At 34.8% G+C, this 23992-nt stretch overlaps 1 protein-coding gene and 1 long non-coding RNA gene across 3 annotated transcripts in view; one reads left to right on the top strand and one right to left on the bottom strand.

Annotated features, from left to right (window-relative positions):
• KCNH7 (potassium voltage-gated channel subfamily H member 7) overlaps nucleotides 1-23992 on the top strand; it is a 478835-nt gene that overhangs the window by 201229 nt on the left and 253614 nt on the right. The gene's annotated exons all lie outside the window — the stretch shown is intronic.
• The window catches only part of LOC112674674 (uncharacterized), a 70754-nt gene continuing 59470 nt past the window's right edge, over nucleotides 12709-23992 (bottom strand). The window contains exons 2-4 of the long non-coding RNA XR_003145501.3: nucleotides 18800-18891; nucleotides 14269-14410; nucleotides 12709-13205 (exon numbers count right to left, since the gene is read on the bottom strand). This is a non-coding gene — a long non-coding RNA (uncharacterized LOC112674674). The remainder of the gene's footprint in view (nucleotides 13206-14268; nucleotides 14411-18799; nucleotides 18892-23992) is intronic.

Raw genomic sequence — 23992 nt, 5'->3', positions numbered from 1 at the left:
CTTTAATAAAGCAATCTATTGAGTGTAGTCTGAGTTTGTTGTAAGGATGTTCAAAGTTTTTCAGAGAAGAAAAATTAAAATAATTAAAGAATAGGAAAGCAATTTTGTCAGTTTATTTAGAAAAACAAAAGCAAAGTGATTCCTTCCTCCTAGATATACAACATAAAAGTAAAAAAAAATACTTATTTTGATTTATAACTTTGCTTAAATGTAACTAATTATGAAAATAAGTATTATTTTTAATTGTAGAGATATTAATGACTAAAACCTTACATTTGCTCTTTGGATAAACTCTAATATTGGTCAAATTTCAATCACTGGTATACTCTGGACAGGATGGCTTAACTCACCATTTCTTGAGAAAAAAAATCATAGATAATAGTGTCATAGAAGCCAAGGGAAGTTTCTGGCTGATATAAAAAAAGTTATATCCAACATATAAAATTATGGGATATTGTTTTGGAATCATTAGTTGCTACTGTTTTATTTATGTGAACAACTTTATTTAAAAAAATACCTTGACATAATAAAAGGATGCACCATCAGCAATTTCCTCTCATACAAATGACTTTTTGCTTGCTAAGATTTCCTTCCAGAGTTAAAGACTGGTGATGCTTAAGGAGCCATTGTTAATAGCACAGATGTCATGCATTTTTCTCAAGCCTATTTTTCCTGTAGTTACCCAGAAAGACTTCCTTAAACCCTAGGCAGATGATGGGGGCGTTGGGAAGATGCAGAGCAAGAGGTAGCAAGTAGAAAAAGAGTAGTATGTTGGTGACTCCAAGCTCATAAACAGGAACCACACAACGGGTCTGCTGAAGAACAAGTTTGAACTTTCTGTTGTAAAATCCCACTAATCCTCTGAGTCAGAACCATTATTTTTACAGGTGCAGACAAATCTCATTGAATAGTATATCAATCTGCTTTGTTAAGCATTTTCTTTAAATAATTAAACGCATTCTTTGTTTTCTGTAATGTAAATGCAATTTCATTTCAGCTATAAAATTTTACATATAGTTTCTCTGAAATTTATGCCTCTATTTACTATGTAATTAGAGTGAAGCAGCATACTCTGGGAGACTTTTTGCAAATAGGTTCTGATAAATTGCTGAGAGTGGTGTCTAAAGCAAAATCAATAGTTTGAACAATCATCAATTAGGGATGCTCTGAGACAGCTGGCTTCCCTGATTGATAAAATAAGGTTAGAAACTAAGCTGGTTTAGCATTATTTGACAAAATTCACCATAAAAACACTGGGAAGGCAGTTCTTAGAATCATTAAAATATTTCAAAGGAAGAAATCCCATTAACTCAGGGGTTCCTCTCAGTAATAGCTTGAGCTGTATATGGTTTCAAGTTTTAATTGCATAAATATTTCTATTTTCTCTCCATAAAGTATTTTTAAAATTCTCAAACCATAAGCATTCTTTCATCTTATACTTCCCCAAATGCTCATAATTTGACCGCTAAGCTTTTCCTCTTTTAATTGTTTCAACGTAACAATAAACATATTCTGAAATCTCTGGTACATTATTACTTAGTGCTTTTCTGGCTACCTACTGCTAAGTAAACTTCTGGTTATCAGCTCCCTTTCTCTACCCTCCATTCTAGAACAGCAAGAAAACAGCCACATGCTGATGTGGATTTTAAGTTAAGCAAGTGTTACTGCAGCCCCAAGGCTAATCTGTGGCTTCCAGCAGATGCATGCAGGTATTTCTGCTGTCCAGTACTCTCTTGTTCCCAGGAGGCAGCAAAATGTGATACAAGTGAAAGAAGGATTTTGGCAGCAGATATGATCTTTCCTGAATTAGTCAAATATTAGTGACAACACACCTTCAAGAACCCACAATATATTCTGTACCTTTCCTGAGAAAGCATTGTAAATAGCTAAGTTGAGAATCTCATAATTAATCACATATTTTGAAAAACATGCTGTATTTCTCCTGCTTATAAGACATTATAATAGAGTCATAATGATACACATACAAGATTCAGAGACAAGAACTCACCTTAAGGGCCTTGCTATCCATTTGTTTAATTTTTTAAAAAGTATGTGCAAATAAAAATTAAACAGCGTAAAAATTAAAAGACAAGATGATAATATAAAAGGTACTGTGTTCTAGCACGTTGCCTTACATATAGAGGCTAGTCGATATGTATTTGCTGCTATGATTACTATATGCACTGAGTTCTGCATACAAATGAGTGTTTTTAAGAATCTATACAGGCACCATCACTGTGGAGCATTCAGAAAAACTGAACAGATTGTTGTAGTAAGAGTGAGCAGGGGCTTAAGACAGAATTTAATCAAGGCCAAATCTCCCATAATTTATACCTACCTAGTAAAATTTACTGAGTTTAGGAGTCTTTAGTTCCATTTGAAAGATAGACTCTTCATGGCCACATTATTGTCCTTTATCTTAATGGCAAATGAAAGAAAATGACTGCATGGGCTTCATTGAAACTGAAGTGGTTAAAAAATATGGTTAAGACTTGTCAATTATTAAACTTATCCAAATGTCCCAGACTTTTTGAATTTTTCTCTATGTGGTATTTTTTAATCATAGTTTTCTTTTATTGTTTTTGGTTTTTTACTCTAATTGTAAGAAATACAGTTATGAGAAATATTATAGAGAAAGTCTATATACCTTTCTACAGTGGTAACATCTTGAAAAACTATACTACAGATAGCAACCAGGATATTGTCGTTGATATAGTCAAGATAGAAAACATTTCTATCACAACCAAAATCCCTTAGTGATCACTGTTACTCTTCCTCCTTCTACCAACACCTTCCCTAATCCCTAGCAACCACTGATCTGCTCTCCATTTCTACAATTTTGTCATTTCCACAACGTTATATAAATGGAATAATACAGTATATAACCTTTTGGTATAAGCTTTTTTTTTCATCAGCATAATTCCCTGGGTATTCATGCAGGTTTTTGTATGTATCATTAGTTCATTTTATTGCTGAGTATTATTCCATGGTATAGATGTACCACAGTTTTGTTTAACCATTCATCTGTTGAAAGGTTCTGTGTTATTTCTGGGATTTGGTTGTTATGAATAAAGCTGCTGTAAACATTCATATACAAGCTTTATATAAACACAAGTTTTATATAAAGAGAAGTCTTCACTTTTTTTGGGATAAATTCCCAGGAATGCAACTGCTTTATCACATGGTAATTACAAGTTTATTTTTTTAAGAAACTGTCAAATTGCTTTGCAGAGTGGCTCTCCCATTTACATTCTCAACAAGCAATGTACGAGTGAACCAGTTTCTCTAAATCCTCACTAGCATTTGATTTTGTCAATATTTTTTATTTTGCCTAATTGTTAAATGTACAGTAGTATTTCAGTGTGGTTTTAACTTGCATTTTCTTAATGGTCAACAAAACTGAACATCTTTTCAGGTGATTATTTGATATCTGTACATCATCTTTAGTGAAACAAATTTTCATGCCTTTTGTCTATTTTCTAATTGAGTTGTTTCTTTTATTGTTGAGTTTTGAATGTTCTTTATAGATAGTAGGTACTAGTCCTTTTTTGGATATGTGATTTGCAGATATTCTCTCCATTCTGTGACTTGTCATTTTATAAAAGTTGTTAATTCTGATGAAGCCCAAATTATCATTTTTTTCTTTTATGGACTGTGATTTTTGTGTTAGGTCTAAGAATTCTTTCCTTAGTCTAGATCTTTTTTTTTTTAATATTTTATTTATTTATTCATGAGAGACACAGAGAGAGGGAGAGGCAGAGACATAGGCAGAGGGAGAAACAGGCTCCCTGCGGGAAGCCCAATGCAGGACTCAATCTCAGGACCCCCGGAGTCATGACCTGAGCCATAAGCAGATATTCAACCATGGAGTGTTTCAGGTGCCCCCCCTAGTCTAGATCTTAAAGATTTTCTTCTGTGTTTTTTCTTTTTTTTTTCTTCTGTGTTTTTTTCTAAAATTTTTGTTGATTTACACTTTACATTTAACCCTATGATACATCTTAATTAATTTTTTATATAAGTTTTGAGATTTAGGTTGAGATTCCTTTTTGTTGTTCTTGCTACTGTTTAAAATGTCATCTTTTCTTCAGCTGAATTGCTTCTGCACCTTTGTATTTTTGTATGGGTCTATTTCTGGGTTCCATGTTCTATTCCATTGATTTATACATCTATGCTCTACTAATACCACACAGTCTTCAGAACTATATTGAAATCATCAGTCTATACTGATGTTTCTCACTTAATTTTTTTCAAAATTGTTCTATTCTATTTCCTTTGCTTGTCCATATAAAGTTTTTAATAACCTGCTCTATATCTTCTCTTAAAAAGCTTGCTGGTATTTTGATAAGATGTATTTTAAACCTGCATACCAATTTGGAGAGAATTGAAATCTTTATTGTTGACTCTTTCAACTCACGAACAAATAGGTCTTTATTTATTTATAAATTTTTATAAATTTGTATAAATATTTATAAAAATACATATTGTAGTTATAGTTATAAATCTTCTTTTGTTTATTTTATTAGCATTGTGTGGCTTTCCCATACACGTTCTGTACATAGTTGTTAGAATTACTTTTAAGTGTTTATTTATTTATAATGAAATACTAAATAAAAAACATACTTGTTGATTAGAAATGACATTGTTTTAATTTTGGCTCATTGTTAATTTGTAAAAATAGAATTGAGTTTTGTATGTTTATCTTGTATCCTGTTGACCTTATTGAACACACTTATTAGTTTAGGAGGTTTTTTTTGGTAGATTTTTTTTGGGCTTTTCTATGTAGGCAATCATGTGATCTACTAATCAGGACAGTTTTATTTATTTATTTTTCTTTCCAATCTGGATGCTTTTTATTTACTTATGTTGCCTTATTGCACTGGCTAGAATTTTAGCAGTATATTAAATAACAGCTCTGTGAGTGGACATTTTTGCCTTTTGCCTGATCTTAGAGAGAAAATATTCAGCCTTTCAGACTCTCTGATATTTTAATCTCAGCATATGGTTAACTTTCATGTCAGTTATTTTTGTTTGTTTGTTTTTATTACAGATAAAGTAAAAGCTGTATTGGAAAATCTTGTAATATAGTGCTTGCATGCATGGACTTTGAGGTAGTCAAAATTAGGTGTGTTTCCATGCTCTATCCCTTCCTACTAGTGTTACCTTGGGCAAGTTTCATAATTCTTCTAAGCCTCGGTTTATTTATCTGCAAAATGGTACACAATGCATTCATTCATTCCATAAATTTAAATTCAATATTTTAAAAACTTGATACTATATGTACCCTACTATCTCACAAACTTGTGAGAACTGACTGAAAGGATACTGGTGAAATACTTAGCACATGGTAAGAATTTGAATTTTGGCTATTATCACTGTTACTATAAGACCATGAGTATCAAATGAAAGACTTTCCTATAAAATGTCATTAGATCCATGGTACTCAATGGGGTCGCGGGGAATGATCTTATCCCCACCACAAGGGACATTTAACAATGTCTGGGGACATTTTGCTTCACTGGAATAGGAGGTTCTATTGGTATCTAGCAGGTTGAGGCCAAGAATGTTGCTGAATTTCTACAATTCATAGGACAGCCCCCCATAACAGATAGTTATCTGGCCCAAAATGTTATTGTGCCAACATCGAGAAAACCTGATTTAGATGGATACTGGATGTATATGTATGAGTATGCTAAAAATAGCTTATGGGTTACCAGTAAATTCCTATCCCCTCTTTAACCTTTGCCTAAACTCACTCTCTCCAGGACCCTTTCTTTGATTGGCTGCTTTAAATTTAGAACGGCACTTGGTCTGACACCCTTTCAATAATATAGTAATTTATATGTCTAAATACCAATTGGGTGACCAGCCAGAGAGTTAATGTTTACATGCAAAGACTGCACATTCTTTGGGAATAACTCCACTTTTCTAGAACACATTGCTGATAGTCACCAAATATGTTTAATAACTCTTCCTTGGCTTTATTCTTTCATCTTAAATTCTGCTTACTTTTAAAATCATGCCTTTATTTATAACTATTTCAGCAACTCCTCAGAGTTAATGATATGGTACCTTGTCTACCAATAAGGTTCCGTGAATGTGCTAGAAAAATTGTTCTTCTGATTCAAAATGGAAAAACTGATTTTGCTCTATGCTCCAGTCACTACTATATTGTTTGAAGTACCCCAAAAAGCAAGGTATATAAGATGACCTCATTTGACATTCAAATGAGCATTTGAAAAACGGACTAAAAATTAGTTGAAAAAATTCAACTGATGATTGAACATAAATCCTTTCTAGGGGTACCAGAATCTAAATTTATATGCACCAGTCACTGTTTAGGCCCCTGTGAGGTTTTTCCATTGACCAGCAGCACTGCTAAGCCTAACCCCTGGTCTTTCAAGGTGGACCTAGAAATGTTCAGAGTCTGCCTCCAGATAGAACTACTACCTCAAAAACAAAAATAAAGTAGCCAAGAACCTTATCCTCAAGTATCATACCTAAAACTGGTGTATGGTTCCCTTTGAATGATAAAATTTGAAGATTCATCCTGTTACAAAATGCTCTCCCACAGGCCCACCATTGAGTACTCCATCACCGTACCCATTTGGAATTAAAACGTTGTTTCTCACTTGGAACTATCAAAACATAAGGCAAATGTGAGCACTAAGAGAGATGACAGACTAGAACTTTTCATTAACTTACATGCAAACTAACCATATTAATATTCGGGTCTACAGGGGTCAATCAACTACAGCCATTCTTCTGCTCCAGAATCAGATGGAGATACATCAGCTTTATAACTACTCAAATGGATTAAAGAATAAAGTTTAAATGTTTGGTCACTTAGAACTATCTGATATGTTTCTTCTGGAACCTAAAGGATAGTTCACAAAGCTGATGCTTACCTAGCAAGCTGTAAGCTCCATAGGCCCTGCCCAAGGAGACAACAGGACCAGATCACATAAAGGAAGGATTAAGTGGTGAAGAGAAAGGCCATAAATGTGGGAAGCCTCCAGATAAAAATTTAAGAATGACCTGACCATTCACATGGAGAATGACACTGTCAAGTGTCAAGACACCAAACCAGAAGGCACAGAGGATGTGCATTTTGATATAGGCAAAGTGATAGAGGATTGTCAAAAATAAAAAATGTTCCAATGCTGACTCTTTCTGATTGAGGCCCTAATGAATCCCCTAAAGAAAGACCCCTTCTACAAGATTCTATAATTAAGAAGAATGGATGAAGAAGAGGTGGAGGACAGCTAGGTGGCCCTAGATTAGGTAGAGGAATAGCTTGGGGAAAGGTAGTGGCTGAGAGTTAAATTGCAAATGACAAAGACATGCTCTGTTACTCAGCAGCATGTATCTGGTAGGCTTTGCTAGGTACAGTACAAGACTAGAGCCTTTGGAGGAAAATAAAACGAGCAGCTTTGTTTCTTGTCCTCAAGGAATTTGTAGACTAATCTAATGGGATTATTTGATCCCCTTCATGTCAATGGAATATATTGCTTTCATTTACATAAAAAATACCTAAAAAGCATCTGACTATAGTCAGTGTATTAAAAAATTCACTCTGTGATGTGACATATGTAATATGTGATGACTATATCATGTCACAGAATTTTCATGTTAATTTGTTTCTTTGGCATTAAAGTACTGGACCCCTATGTCATCCAGTCCTGGAAACAAAACAGAAAAATTTATTGAGACAGTGAGAAAAAGAGAATGTGCAAAACCAGCCAAGGCTGATTTTACATGGACTAGGAAACACAATGAGGGTCCAACCACCAGCAGGAAACAGCAATCAACATGACATTGGCTCTTTGGTTGACAGCACTTGGCAGCATCTGCAATGAATGTCCTACAAACAGACATAATGATTCAGGTAAAAGCTGGACAACATTCAGTGACAAATCTTTCCTCAAAGGAAGATCAATGTTTTAGAGACATTTAATCTTCTGTGTTTCCATCTTTGGCTAAGATTTTGATTTATCCCTCATTTGATAGTGTTAATTTTAGGCTATATCCATGAAATAATGCCACCTGATAAAATGTTCTTGCTGCCAAATAGGAAAATGTGCTAAATAAATACAACTAAACATCACTTTGGAAAGGACACATTTTAAGCATGAATTCTAAAATAGCCGAAATCAAAGCAGATACAAAAGGGAAGCTCTAATGAAATAGACATGGCTCTTCCAGAAAAAGTAAAGTGAGTTTTGTTGTATATTTTTAAAGTGAAGAAGAAAATTACTCTTACTAACTTGTGGGTAAAGAGAGAGCCACATAAAGTGCATATTTGATAGTTTTTTTCTGGCAGCAAGATGTTCCCCCAAAATCCTCTGGCATGTGAATGAAAACTGAAAGGGAAGTCAAACTTTGTCTTATATGGTGAAAAAAAACAGAGTTCTCCAGCAGTTTCTCATAAGTGATAAAACTTCAAATACCTGGGCTGCCTGAGTGGTTCAGTGGTTAAGCATCTGCCTTCAGTTCAGGGCATGATCTTGGGGTCCTGGGATGTTTTCCTTCAATTTAGGGTGTGATCCCAGGGTACTGGGATCAAGTCCCACATCAGGCTCCCCATAGGGAGCCTGCTTCTCCCTTTGCCTATGTCTCTGCCTCTTTTCTCTGTGTCTCTCATGACTAAATAAATAAAATCTTAAAAAAAAAAAAAACCCTTCAAATACCTAATAGTAAAGAATCAGACTACTTTGCTGATTATTTTATCAGTGGTTATTTCATACAAAATGAACGAGGGAGAATTCCGGGTTGAGGTTTTCTATTTTTAATTAGGTAACAAAGACAAAGAAGATGTAAATAGACCAGTCTCTACAAAGTTATTGTCTAAGAAGAACGAGGAGAAATTATGATTCAGATGTATGCTGCCCAGGTAGCGTTTCGGGACCTGTGTAGGTGGGTGTAAAATCAGCACTAAGATTTACAAAACTTTAAGGTCAAAAGTCAGGACTAACCTTGTGGAATCCTAGGGCAATGGGTAATTCAGAGCATCTCAGATCAATCTGATATAGGGAACAATTATACATCTGTGCAGGGAAAGAGATCACAAAAAGTAGTCTCTTACAGACCTATTATTATTATTATTATTATTATTATTGTTATTGTTATTTTTCACTATTATTCCCAAAAATGGCAATTTTATTACTTTTGTTTCCCACTGGATTTTGAAAAACTTAAGGAAAGAGACCATGTCTTACTGGTTTTTGTAAACCAGTGCCTAGCTGATGTCGTGTACATACTACATGTTAAATATTCACTGAGGAAATGAAATTATAGAACAACTTCAGAATACGATTTCTGAATTGGATGTGCTTAGTCAACACTGTTCAACAAAGATTTCTATGGTGGAAATATTTGGCACTGCCCAATTTGGTAACTGTTACTAAGCACTTGAAATGTCGCTAGTGGAACTGAGGAACTGCATAACTAATTTTACTTAATTTTAAATCATTTAAATGTAAAATTAAGTTAGCCACCTGTTGGGCAGTGTGGTGCTACATTTTGCAAAAAGTAAAGAGAATAGAAGGTGTTGGTTTTGTAATTTGCTATTTTAATACTCTTTGACTACCATCTGTCTCCTCTCTCAATGTCTCATATTTCAGATTAATTAAAAATGACCAGTCTTCCTTGTTGACTTACAATGACCAAACATCACTTATCCATCTCATAATTATTGACTCTGTGTCTATAATAGAGCATAATAGAACAAACACTAAGCACGTAGACCTGTTGTTTCCTCATCAGTGAGACGGGAATTGTTATACCCATCTGGTAGGTTGTTGAGAGGATTAATGTCAAAATTCTTAGTCTTTATTGCAATGACTGACACATAAGAGAGAGTAAATAGTAGTTACAAAATAATGTGTTAAGTATTGTGAGGGTTTTGAAGGATTAGTGTAGCTGCTAGCCTTTTAGAGTGATTTCCAAAAAATTTCCATTTATTCCATATAAGTACAGATAATTTTTCTGTCCCATATCAATATGTCATTAATCCTAGTCCCTTCATAGAAGGATTACAGGCCCTTCTACCAGGCTCTGCACATTTCTGAGGAAGAGACTCCTTCTTACTTATGTCTTCATGCTCTTAGAACCTGATATTTAGTGCTTAGAATGATTACTGAATTTGAAGGACATAAAAATAGTCTTCACTTCTACTGCTAACAGAAAACAAGGTAGTTATACAGCAACCAGCAAGAGCAACAAATACAAGATAAGATAAAAGAAAACATCCCATTAACTATAGTAATATTTATCTCACACACAACTCCATCACACAAACACAGGTAAACAAATAATCTAGGGATCTATGGGAAGAGAAGTATCAAATTCATACAAATTGTCATGTATAAAGAAAAATTGAATTAATTAATGTAAAGGCATATCTTATTCCTGGATGAGAAGAATCAACATTGTAGAAAAGCATAATCCTTTTTAAAATCAAAGGTTTGTGCAAGTTTTTTTGGATTCTTTGAAAAATAAAAAGATCCCAGGACTCTGAGATCATGACCTGAGCCACCCAGGTACCGTAATTTTATTTCATTTTAAATGATTAGATGATTATCTCAACACTCTTTATTAAATAATTAATCCTTTCTAAAAAGTTTTAAATGTCATTTATTAAAGCTATGTTCATATTTATTCATAGGTCTTTTTCTGAACTCTGTTCTCTTCCACTGACCTATTTACTCCTCAGACAACCTCCCTGTTTCAATTACTATAGATTTTTTTCCCTATTTTTGACCTCTTTTAGGATAATATTCCTTATTGAAAATTACTATTCTGAGTTCTTTTTTATGAATTTTAGAATAACTAATCAAGTTCTCTAAATGTAATGTTGACATTTTTATTGGAGTTGTTTTAAATTTATGAGTAATTTGAGGAAAAGTGACATCCTGAGAAACTGAGTCTTTAAAGCCTGGGATTGAATATATTTCTCTAATTCGTAAACTTTTTTTTAGCACCACATACTCAATAAATTTGTAGTTTTCTTCATATTTTCATCACACATTCCTTTTTCAGTTTATTCTCAAATATTTTATTTTGTTGTTGCTGCTATTACAGATTATATTCCTTTCCCATTAAATTTTCTAATTGGATATTCCTGCTTTATATAAAAGCTATTGAGTTTGGTGAACTTACTATCTTGCTGAATAATTGTGTTACTACCACTTATTTCACCTAAGTCATATGTGTTTTCCTCTCAGTTAATCTTATCATCTGCAAATATTAAAAGCTTTTTCCTCTCCTCTCCAATATTTATACCTTCATTTACTTATCTTTCCTTTTCTTTGAATGAATGAAATCTTCCAGGTATGATATTAATAGTTTTGTCCCAAGTGTTTATTAAAAGGAAGGTTTATAATATTTAACCATTAAGTATTATTTTGTTTGTTATGTTTCATTTTTAAAGATTTATTTATTTATTTGAGGGGAGAGGGGCAGAGGGAGAATAAGAAAGAATCTTTAAGCAGAGTCCATGCTGAGCTGAGCGTGGAGCCCAAAGGGGGCATTGATCTCAGGACCCTGAGATCACAACCTGAGCTGAAACCAAGAATTAGAGGCTTAATCCAACTGTACCACCAATGTTTGTTTGTTTCTAATAGATGATCTTTACCGGGGTTAGGGATATCCCCAGCTCCTTTCAAAACCACTCCCCATGCTGGGGCCGTTCAGTCAGAGAAAGGGACATTATAATTTTTGCCTGGAAAATAAATGCCTGAATAATGGGTGGAGCAGGTGGTGGAAAATAGAGATGAAAATCATGCTTGATATTTTTATTAAAAAAAGAGCATTTAAAGGAGCATCCTGTTGTTTTATTTTAATTAATTAACATTTTGAAACACAATTCCTTCCATTTTACATTTCATAAAATGAATTATGATACATTTACATTCTTTTTAAAACCTGTTAGTTTTCTTATTTTCTGTGATGTCATTTTTTTTCCTGCTGGTGGACTATTAATTTTATTCTTTCTGTGATTCATTGTGATTTAGGGGTTTTTTTTGGTGATTTATTTCCTTCCTTTTTTCTAATGCTTCAGATACCTTTATGGATTTTATAGCTATATTTACAAATGTGTATGACATTGGAATGAACACATATTATTCTGTGATTTTAAAAATAAGCTACTTTTGAGGTGCCTGAGTGGCTCAGTCTGTTGAGTGTCCAACCTGGGTTTTGGCTCACGTCATGACTTCAGAGTTGTAGGGATCAAGCCCCTTGTCAGGCTCTGTGCTCAGCGTGGAATCTCCCTTACCCTCTGACCTTTCACCCTCTCCCAGTATCCACACTGGGATATGTGTGGATATCTCCCAGTATCCACACTCAAAATAATAAATAAAATCTTTATCAATATCCACAAATCAATATCCACACTCAAAAATAATAAATAAAATCTTTAAATAAACAAATAAATAAAAATAAAGGGTTGATGCAGTCACCCCAGTCCAAAATCAATATATAATAAATAGATAAATATAAGCTCTTTTTTTTCCTTTGCACATTTTATTGTAGAGAATTCAACATCCAAAAAAAAATCTTGTTAAGTTAAAATTAAAAAATAATATTTTATAAATTTATTCCAGCTTCACTCTTAGGAGTTAGATATTAAATTTATCCAATGATAAGAAACAGTTCAAATCAAATTTTCCCCAATTTGTTATGAGAAGTCATTTATTTATTTATTTATTTATTTATTTATTTATTTATTTATTTATTCAACTTTTGTTAGTCTAGCTTCTAAAAGGAGTACATCATTTTTTGACTTCCATCACATACAATTATCACAGGGAGATGTGGTTTGATGGAAAGATACACAGAGACACAGAAAAAAAATGCAAGTTCCTTCAACATGCAGAGAAAAAGAAATGTAGCGCACAGAGCTAGTAACGTAGCATCACCTGAGGTGGGGAAGTGGGCAAGCTTCCCACCTACTATTGATCTGCACCAGAGGAAAATGGAATAAAACCCCGTCAGAACACATTTAAGTGGCAGCCCACAAAATTCAATTGGCTAAAATGCACTTGTCAGAGATAAGTGAAATATCAGGACAGGCCTACTCAGCTGCCAATCCAGTGCTCTTGAGGCCCAGCCATGACACCTCAGTCGGCGTGGTCCAACAGCCATTGGCATCAGTTGGCAGCGGTCTTTCACTCTGGGTGTGATATGGAGGGGGATAACTCTAGGTCCTGTGGAGACAGGGGTCTTCAGAATCACAGAAGCCGTGCCAGGAGTATCCCAGTTAGCAGGAATCCCATCTGCGAAATTAGGTTGGCAGAAATGCTTGCAGGTTTCTCACCTAACTCTGTACCTTCTCCCTTCAAGAAATTTGAGACTCTCACCCAGCTCCTCCCCTGATGGGAGACTTCAGTCTTCAGTTTTTAAAGATCATTTTCCCATGGGGGCTGTTATCCCTGGCTCACCCAACCTTTAAACCTGCCTAGAATCTATTACTACACCAATATTTCCAATCTGTGTTTAATCATTTCATTTATTTTGACAATACCCGTTATATATATATATATATATATTTTTTTTTTTTTTAAGTATCTGCATTCAGTGTTTTTATTATCTAATCTTCTCATTCCATTGCCGGAAACAGCTGTATATTCTGGGGAAAACAACAACAACGTCTAATTGCTAAAGCCAAAGTCTTCACCTTTGGCTATGACATTGTATTTTTTAAATTATTTTGTGGCATCTTTGTTTTTTCATGTCTCTTTTTAATGTTCTATCTTGATTTCTCATACTCTTTCCATCTCTTAGTTATAGATGTTCCTGCAGGTGCTGTCTTGAGCACACTTCTTTCCTTCTCTTAATTACATATCTTTTCCTGAGTAATCTTGTCTAGGTTTATGCCATCACCCATCATAGCAATGAATGTAAATCCCAGAATTTTCTTTCTTTTTTTTTTTTTTTTAAGATTTTATCCATTTATTCATGAGGGACTCACAGAGAGAGGCAGAGACAAAGGCAGAGGGAGAAGCAGGCCCCTATGGGGAGCCTCATTCCCAGGACTCCAGGGATCACAACCTGAGGGATCAGACACTCAACCACAGAGCACTCAACTACAGAGCCACCCAGGCATCCCTACATCCCAGAAAACTTTATCTTGAATCTTTATGTCTCTCAAATTCTAGATCCACACATCCTCTGGTTACTACTTGTCCATTTACAGATGGTTCCCTATAGGGACTTCAGATTTTCTGTCTGGAAAACTTAACTCAGTTTTACACATATCTGAATTCTTACCATTGTTTTGAATGACTTTTCCAGGTGCTGAACCTTATAGTTCCTTGATTGCCTCAATTACGTTGACCTTCAGATCCATTCCACTTTGGTAATTCACCCCATGACCAACCTTGGATGTTGTCATCAACTGGGTGCTTTCTGCCTTTGGAATCCAAAATAACACCTTATGTTATCTCAGTCAGTACAAATGGTCCAATCCAAAATTCTTCCAGGTTATAATTTAATCTTTCTTGGGTAAACTCAGATTCTAGTATTCTTATCTCTATTATTATTTACAATTCAATGCCCTGTCTTTTAAGAATTCACTCTAAACTGTAGTGTGCTGGTAAATGTTTAATAACTAGCTCTGTGAAAAAGAAAACCTTTTACATATAACATTTTCTGGTTTCTGTAGCTTTCTGATTTCTGAAAATATTTCCATTATGGCCACTTTCAAGCTACCAACACAATGTCACTGAATGCTGTGTTGGGAAAAGCTGTGCATAATCAGGGGTTGACAGCTTGAAAGAATCATGGTAGCTCCAGCACACCACGCACTGGCTCTAAGCTTGCATTGCTCTTCCTCCTGGCTCATGCCACTTTCTAAACCCCACCAGGCCCTATGTTAATCTTCTCACAGCAGAGACAGTGGGGCGGAAGTGTAATCCACTGACAAATGAGCCCACAGAAATTGCAAGTTGGTTATTTCTCTGCTAGTGTCTTACCCGGTCCAGTCTCTGCTGCTGGCTCTGTTACATAACTCTCTTTGCTCTACTGAAGCATCTCAAACATACTTTCTTGTGTCAGTGATCTCTTGAAAGAATAACCACTTAGGAACAGTCACCGGAACTCTTGCATGAGAGTATTTTCCATATTCAGCGGTCCATGGGTGAGATGGGGAAGTTAGTCATGGCCCAACTATCCTCTGTAGGCCCATGGGGGATATTTATATTCCCACCACCTCACCGTACACCATTCAGTCCCTGGCTTTATAGGAAACTCATGCGTGGTGGGGGTATGGGCAGGGAGGGGCTTGCATTTATTGGCTTTTACTTTATTTCAGCTTCTCATGTTGTAATGCCATTTGGCTCCTGACCTTCTCCCACACCCCAAGAGAGACGATGACCTTATGTGTTCTGCTGTTCATTGAACCTGAGGTCCAAAATGCATACTGGTTCCGCGTTCAGAAATACCTACAGACTATTGTGAGCAAGTCTCTCTGAGAATAAAGATTTCTTGTAAGGAAAGAGGAATGAGTGTTCCTCATCTCACACAGTGGAAGGAAGGCATGTGGAAAGGATGAAATAAGGCACCAGAAACTAGAGAATCACAAAAACTCTGGCTTGAAGACCCTCTCTCTACTGATGGCTAATATTACATCTCTGCCTAGAATAGGGAAGGATGAACGATCTACTTTCCATAGCATCAGTGACCTATTTTTTCTTTTCCATGTGATTCCTGTTGGGAATGTTTCAAAAACAGAGGAACCAGCACACCTGGGTGGCTCAGTTGGTTAAGCGTCAGCCTCCTAATTTTGGCTCAGGTCGTGATCTCAGTCAGGCCTGTGAGATCGAACCCCAAGTCCGGCTCATACACTGGGTATGGAGCCTGCTTAAGATTCTCTCCCTCTCCCTCTCCCTGCAACCTACCCCCTCCTCTCTCTCTCTCTAAAAAGGAAAAAAAGAAAAAGAAAAGGAGGAAAATGTCCTTTTCTTTCTCCAGTACCACATTTCTTGGAAAACCTTTATGTTATAATGCAAGCACCAATTAAAAGAAAATAAATGTATTTTCTCCTTAATGCCAATGTTCTCATGAAGAGATTCTCTTTTTTTCTCTTTCTCATCTATCATCTAAATGTTGGAAGCATAGAGGAATGTGTGTGTACACATTTGCATCTTGAATTTATAAAAACTAATTCATCATTCTTTGTTTTTATGCAATTTGATGCTTTCAATAGAAACTGCAAAGATGACATACATATAATATGTGACTGTCCTAAATTTTATAGTCAGTAAATCAGTTATTCTTTTGCCTCTGAATATCTATTTCTGAATATTAGGTACAAGTCACTATTATGCAAAAGTAAGACAAAAGAAAGAGAAAAGTATATAGTTTCTGCTCTCAATAATTTTTCTCACTAGAAAAATTTAAGTATTGTTCATGTCAATCACTCAGTTAATCACACGTATCCTAGCAATCAATGCAGTGACATCATGGCCAGATTTCCCCAAAGTTTGGGCCAGCGCTGAGCCACCACGAAGTCCTTTATAATTCCAAGTCAAAGGCATTATAATTTAATAAACAATGAAATCTAAAAATCCCTGGTAGTCTCATATCTTTCAGTTTTGACTTCATTAAAAAATATATAGCCATGAATTTAAATTAATTTATATACACTATGTATTATCTAAGTATTTATTACTCATAAACAAAATAACATTTTTGTTATCTCATTTTTTTGTTGGGATGAATATTTAGGAATGCAGTTTTTTAAATACTGTATACATGTTAATTTAGTTTCACTATGCCTGAATCTTATATTTTTCATTATTAAACTATGACATTGATAAGTAATGTTTACCTGGGTTACACATGCTATTTCATTCACCATCTCACCCTATGACACAAGTTACCATATAGAGACAGAAGGACAAATCAGTCACCAATCATGGACTGCCTCCAGTAACTGCAGTTACCTGAACCCAAAGCCCTGAGCAAATCTAGATTGCAGTGCACTCTCAATATTCTCAGATGCCAGAAAGATCAAGTTCCCCAGGCTGACTGTCTCTGGCAAAATGTGAGAGAATAGACTTTAATTTCCCCATAGATGTCAAACAATACATATGACTGAGAAGCCTCTTTCAGGACTACGAGGGAATTCACTCACTAACTCAACAAATATTTTTATTTGAGTGCATTCTATGACCATGGTCTTTCAAGTTGCCACAATGTAGGTACTCAATGGCAATATATTTTAAAAATTATTTTCTTTCATCGGTACCACATAGAGTAAAACAAGCAGGTCACTGCTCAGGTTTTGAAAAAATAATGTAGCATAAAAACTGAATTTCTGCTCGCTATTTCTCCTGTATTTTCTGTATTGATAATTGACTTTTCAATTAACTTATCTTCATGTCTACAACTGGCATTGCTATAAGGCATTGCTAAAGGCTAAATTAGTAATTCTCATTTTTAAAAAATTCTGTAATTACATGAATCTTTAATAATGACCCATAATGGGTATGGAATGAACTTGTCCATGCAGTGATAGATAGCACCTATTCCTAATGACGATGCTGCCAACCTACAATTCAGAAAAATCAGTAAATTAATTTCAGCTCAGATATTATGACTGAATTTGTTACATCACAGCATCCATTACTCATCAAACTGTATTTAGATTACCATATATCATACATGTCGATCATTTATTTCTTTAGGTAAGAGAAATTTTGGCTCTTTAATCACAACAAACGTATTAGTCTACTTCTTGATGTTCAGAATTCCAGTTTTCTCTCTCTATGTTAACTACTCTTCTTTTCTACCAAATAACAAAATCTTTCATTTTTAACATCTGTTTTATAATTAATATTAATAATTATTTTATGAGACATTGGACATGCATTACAAAGGCTATAAAACTAAGTGTTCATATAGGGCCTTCATTCAAATATGTCAATGCTTTCTGTAGGTGCTCTTTGTCTCTAAATATTTATTACATTAATTAATAAGGTAAGGCTTGTGTTTGCTGACATTTTAGTTTAGTCATTCCCACAATTGACATTTTGCATATGAGAGTGTAAGTGAAGTGCACGCTATATGGATAATATATTTTTACCGGAAATTGTGTTAAACAACCACGTATTGATATAAATAAAATTCCCTCATATCCATTGTACTCCATTCCACAGCTACACACAAAATTTAACTAGGATATAACTAGACTGCCCCATAGTCCGGCTCTATGGCAGGATCACATTCAAATGAACTCCACTTGATCAAAAAGAACTTTGTTTTTTCAAGTTTCAGATATGTGCTAAGATTCCACAGCAAGAATTTCAGAAACCTCTTTCCTCCAAGTGAGCAAAGACTCTCTTCTCACTTCACACACCATCAGTTTATGCCTTTTTATTTCAGCTCCTACTCCTACCTTTCCTAATAAATTCTTGCCTTTTGTTAGATCTTTTCCTCGTTCCAATGTAAACTACCCAATGTAATCTCAGATCTTTCAGCGCTTTCCACTTATTATTAATCCATACCAGAATACTAGAAAGCTAAACAAAAAACCCTGTGTGTTGCGGGGGTGGGGGGACAGTGGTTGGTGAATACTCATATTACCTTTTTTCTGGTTACCCAGTTCTATTGTTTTTAATCATGTAATATCTAGAAAGCATCTTTTTCTTTAAAAGGGGCTCTTTCTGCCTGTGCTTTGTTTCTGCCTAAAACAGCTGTACATCTAAGGCTCAATTTCCATGAGTTGTCTCACTCCTTGTTGACTCCTACTTGCGGAAGGTGAGAAAATAATAGTGGGCAACCTTTGTTGAATACTTACCAGGCGCCAGGTAAAGTTCAAAAGTGCTTTGCCTGCATTTACCCATTTAATCTTCACAACAACTCTAAGAGGCAGGAACTCTTTCTTTACTTCTGTCATAGAGGAGAAAATAGATATCACAAGGGGTGAAGTAAATTTCCCAAGGTCATAGATTAGCAAGTAACAGAGTCAGGGTTTGAACCCAGGGAGTTACATTGAAGAGTTACATTTTTAATCACCATACTGCTTAAAACTCTCTGAAACTCACTTTGGTACAATGGAGTGAAGGAATCATTATACAACTCACAGTGGGATTACAGAGGTTAGGAAAGAAGCTTTAGAAACTGATAATGGAGTTGGCAAGGTTGTCGTATAAGGTTTTATTGAAAATGATTACAGTTCCTCATTCTGGGAAGATGTATGTGATAACAATCCATAAAATCACAGATAATATGGCTAAAATAAATAAGGACTTCTCTAATTAATTTTGGAATATCAGAATTCAAACACGCTCCTGGAAATTCAGAGGTAAGAGTGTGTAAGTAAAAGGGAATTGCACAGTAGCAAATAATAAGCCAAGTTTTATACTATGCATTTATAGGCATTTTTCAAATAGGGGAAAACTTAATATGGGTTAAGGATTCAAATCCTGATTTCTGTGATCCTACAGTCATCACTTCTAATCTATGTGTTATCCTGCCTCTCAAAGACTCTCCAAATTGTTGGGTCAAAAGTAAATGATATTAACGAACAGAGTTTAATCTAGGTGCATTCACTGTTCAAGTAATTTTATAAATGTTAGATCATTTAACATTTATTACAACCTCACAGGTAGTATTATCTCTATTTTATAGGAAACTGAGATACAGAGATTGTGTAATTTGCTCAAGGTCCTATGACTGATTCATAAATCTAGGTTTTGAAACTAAGTAGTCTTGCTCTGGAGTCCATGTTCTTAACCTCCACACTAAACCAGGGTAAGAAGAATTTTAATCAGCGTTTTTCAGTGTTTGCCCACAGTTAATTAATAGGCCACATATAAAAAAACAGCTCTGGAGTCAGATTAGTTTATTTTTGTCCAATATAGCAGATCCTTTAACAAGAAAATGTATAATGTAAATCTTTCTCCGGTATAAATTTTATCATTATTTTAAACTACATGAAATTGCTAACATTTAAAAAAATAGACTAACGAAAATGGCAACAAAAGAGGTTGTAATATGCAATCTCTCTAAGAAAATGATGATTTAGTGGGCAACCTGGGTGGCTCAGCAGTTTAGCGCCTGCCTTCAGCCCAGGGATTGATCCTGGAGACCCTGGATCGAGTCCCACGTCAGGCTCCCTGCATGGAGCCTGCTCCTCCTTCTGCCTGTGTCTCTGATGATAAATAATTAAATAATTAAGTAATTTTTTAAAAAAGAAATGATTTAGTGAAATACAAACATTTGAGAAAATTCAATGTAGTAAGCTCTAAAAGAGCTCATATTTGCTCATCTAAAAGATTCTAATATTTGCTTAAAAAATCTAGATATAAGAAGACCTCTTCAACGTATATTAGTTTATTGTTATGGAGAAATCACCATGCCCTAGTACAATCACTTCTTATCAAAAACAGAATACAAAGCAAGATATTCCAGGAAGTTTTCACAACCTTCCGATTTACAACATGAAGGAAGTTTCCAAGCACAAAAACTCTAACCCTATTATGTATTCTACTTATATCAGTCATAAATAATGGAGGAATTTCTCTGAAGAAGAAGTTTGCTTGCTCTTTTCCGTCTTTGGACTATTATTTTTCACCAATGATTAGAATCAGGATAAAAAAGTGAAATGCTTTTCTAATGTTTCCCTTTGCTGAACAGAAACCCATGGAACAAAAAATATTCAAGAGATACAATGTATGAGAGGCAAAGCCTAGATTCAATGCACAAATTCTGTATCAGCTCTCTGTTTCCTAATCACATCCCTGATAACTTTTGATTCTCTGGGCATCTGTGATCAATATTTTATTCTTAAGAGATCTATGACGGGCACTGGGTGTTATTCTGTATGTTAGTAAATTGAACACCAATAAAAAAATAAATTAAAAAAAAAATTAGACTCCCAAAAGGATTCCAGATAAAAAAAAAAAAAAAAGAGAGATCTATGACCAGGTTTTGTGACCCATTACAACTGGGCTTTCAGTGGCACATACATAAATATAAACTGAAGAATTTACTGTCGCATTCCAGAAGTCTAGACATTAAAAGACAAATTTCAGACCTACCAGAAAACTGAGTCAATCCTGTCTTTCACCCCATTCCCAATAAAGAATGAAACTGAAACCAAAGGAGGCACCGAAGTCTCTTTTGGCACCAAATACATAGGTATTTAATAATGAATATTCTGTGTTAAGAGTAAAGTAATTTAACATCATTTGACATCCTCCAGCTTTTGAAGGACCTGCTTGATGAGACTTATTATTTACTTGCAATAAAAGAATCACCAATATAGCTATGTTAGAGCCAAACAAACCAAAATCTGTGCTGTACACTCCATTGTGATCAGGAAACTGAGTGTCACCACGTGAAGGGATGGTACTGACCCACTTTTGATTGTTTTACATGAATGCGGAGCTGATCGCTCTCATCAGCATGACACAACTCCTGTGAGCAGCCGACACAGGAGTGTTGTATATTTGATAACTGTGCGTGAGAATGGCAGTTAATTTCTTTAGGAGTTTAATTTAAGCCTTTCTGCAGTTTCTAAAAGTAAGTGGGAGAATGAATAGAACAGAATGTTCTCATTTTGCAGAAATAGAATAGCAAACTATATATCAAGAGAGAAATTAGACTGAATATTCTTTAAAAAGACATGAGAAGTGGCAAGAGGAAAATACCCTTTAATAGCAACTTTATCTTTTGATATTTTGGTGACTTTTCTCATAAAAGAAATATTTGTGCTATGCATGTAACTGATGAGGATTCAGAGGATAATGCAAACTGATTCTTCAACATATGTAACTAAATAACCAAATTCTATTTTGCTAAAACAAAAGTTAATGGCTACTTTGTATACTCAACAACCTCTTATGTGAAAAGGGGTTTTAGGGGCGCCTGAGTGGCTCAGATAGTTAAGTACCTGTCTTTGGCTCAGGTTATGATTCAGGGGTCCTGGGACCAAGTCACCCTGGCGAGTCCCTGCTCAGCAGAGTCTGCTTCTCCCTCCCTTGCTCATACTTTCTCTTTTTCTCTCCCCTACTCATACTTCTCTCACCCTTTCTCAAATAAATAAACAGAATCTCTAAAAAAACAAAAAATAAATAAATAAAAGGGTGTTTTACATAAGACTTTAACCCCTGGAGAAATTTAACCAGATAATAAATTTTAAAATTTAAATTTAAATTTGTAGATGTTAATTCTGTGTGGTTTTACAGAGCCACACAGTTAAAAGCATGTAATCAATTGTCAAGACAAATCTAGCACAAGTTATTTTCATAGTCCGAGAAAAGCATATATAGGAGGACAGTAACTACAAAAGGTTCCAGCCTTCTTCCCCACTTTGGAAAACAAATAGAGATAAATTCATAAGTTTCTGAATGTGTTGGATCAAAAGGAGCAGCTTCAGTTGAGAGGAGTGTGTGGGCTCTGGGTCTTCATGAACTGGAAGATTATTATTATTTTTTAAATTTGTTTTGAACTGGAAGATTATTGCCAGCAGGGGCATGCATTTAGGTTCCCGGATGCTATGGATCATCCTTGCATATTATCTGACTTTAGTGACGATTTTTACCCAGGATTTGAAGCACAGGAAAAACAAGAAATCACAAAATAAAATTATAGAATTGCCTTTGCAGAAGCTACAAGTTTCAAAATTAATAATTTCTCATAGGAGTAAGTTTAAAAATCGCCTAACCAGAACAATACACACGTAGAAATATGTGTGAAATGGAAGATAGGATGGGACAAGTTAATCGGTGGAGGCATTTGGAAATCAGGGAAGGATGTTTGGGTCATTTCTGTAACCTTAAACCGGAATGCCCGGTTTATGCATTTTGTTCCAGCATGATATCCAGTTTGAATAATACATTACGTACTATTAGCAATTTATTGTATATGATCGAGCAAAGGAATTACGTGACTGAGGCTCTATGACAGGAAGATTATTTTATGATTTCCTGGCATCTGGAGTGAAGGCAGGCAGGAAAAACTGTGAGAGGCTTTTCTATTTATATAAACATGAAGTGACTATTATTTAATGAGTAGGATATGAATAACGAGGGGGAGCCATAAGACCTCAAAGAGGGATAATTGATAGAATTTTTAAATGATTTAAAATAAGATATGATGGATAAAGGGTCTCAAAAGTAGACATCAGGTGTAAATCTAGGGAACTTGGGAAATGGCATTGTCAATAACAGGGAAGAAATATTGGAAGAAAAATATTTTAAAGTTAAAATAGGAGCCCACTGTCTAAAAGTATCATACTCAAGGGTCAAAAAGGCAAGGCAAGAAAGTTGTGTCATCTCATAATAATTGTAGAAACAGGAAATGAACATGTGAAAGCATCAACATTTAGGTGATTTTGCATGGATCTTAATGTTTCTGGACCAAGTTGATCTTTAAGTTACAGAAGGGACCTTAGAGATCTTGGAATACACATCTTCATTGAAAGTTTCTAGCATGGAGTCCAATATCTACACCTCTCTCTCATATATATATATCCATATATCCTATCCATATATATATGGATATATATCCCTATCCATATATATATCCCTCTCTCATGTATATATATACACATATATACATATATACACATAGATATATATACACACATATACACAGATATATATCTCATGTATATGCATATATATGTATATATATACACACACAGATCTCTCTCTATAGATATAGATATAGATATAGATATACAGATCAACAACCTGTAAAGCAGTAGATCTGGAGAATGACTCTAGGTCTCCCAGTACTTTGTACTCAGCTCTTCATTGAACAAATTGTGGTAAAATCTTACAAAGCTTAAAGGTTAATCAGTATCATACTCGATTTAGATATTTTATGTAAATTCTTTATGCTCTCTTAAAAATAGGATATAAAGATAAATTAAAGTTGAATAGTAGATAATGACAAGTTAGATTGCCAAGTTATATGTTCTGCAACAGATTTCTGGGACAAGGTAAGTATAATTACTGAGAATGAAGCATCTTCTGAGATC

The sequence above is a fragment of the Canis lupus genome, chromosome 36 (genome assembly GCF_003254725.2).
Source record: "Canis lupus dingo isolate Sandy chromosome 36, ASM325472v2, whole genome shotgun sequence".
Classification (NCBI taxonomy): domain Eukaryota; kingdom Metazoa; phylum Chordata; class Mammalia; order Carnivora; family Canidae; genus Canis; species Canis lupus.
The sequence above is the reverse complement of the archived record's forward strand: the minus strand, read 5'-3'. Positions and strand labels throughout refer to the sequence as shown.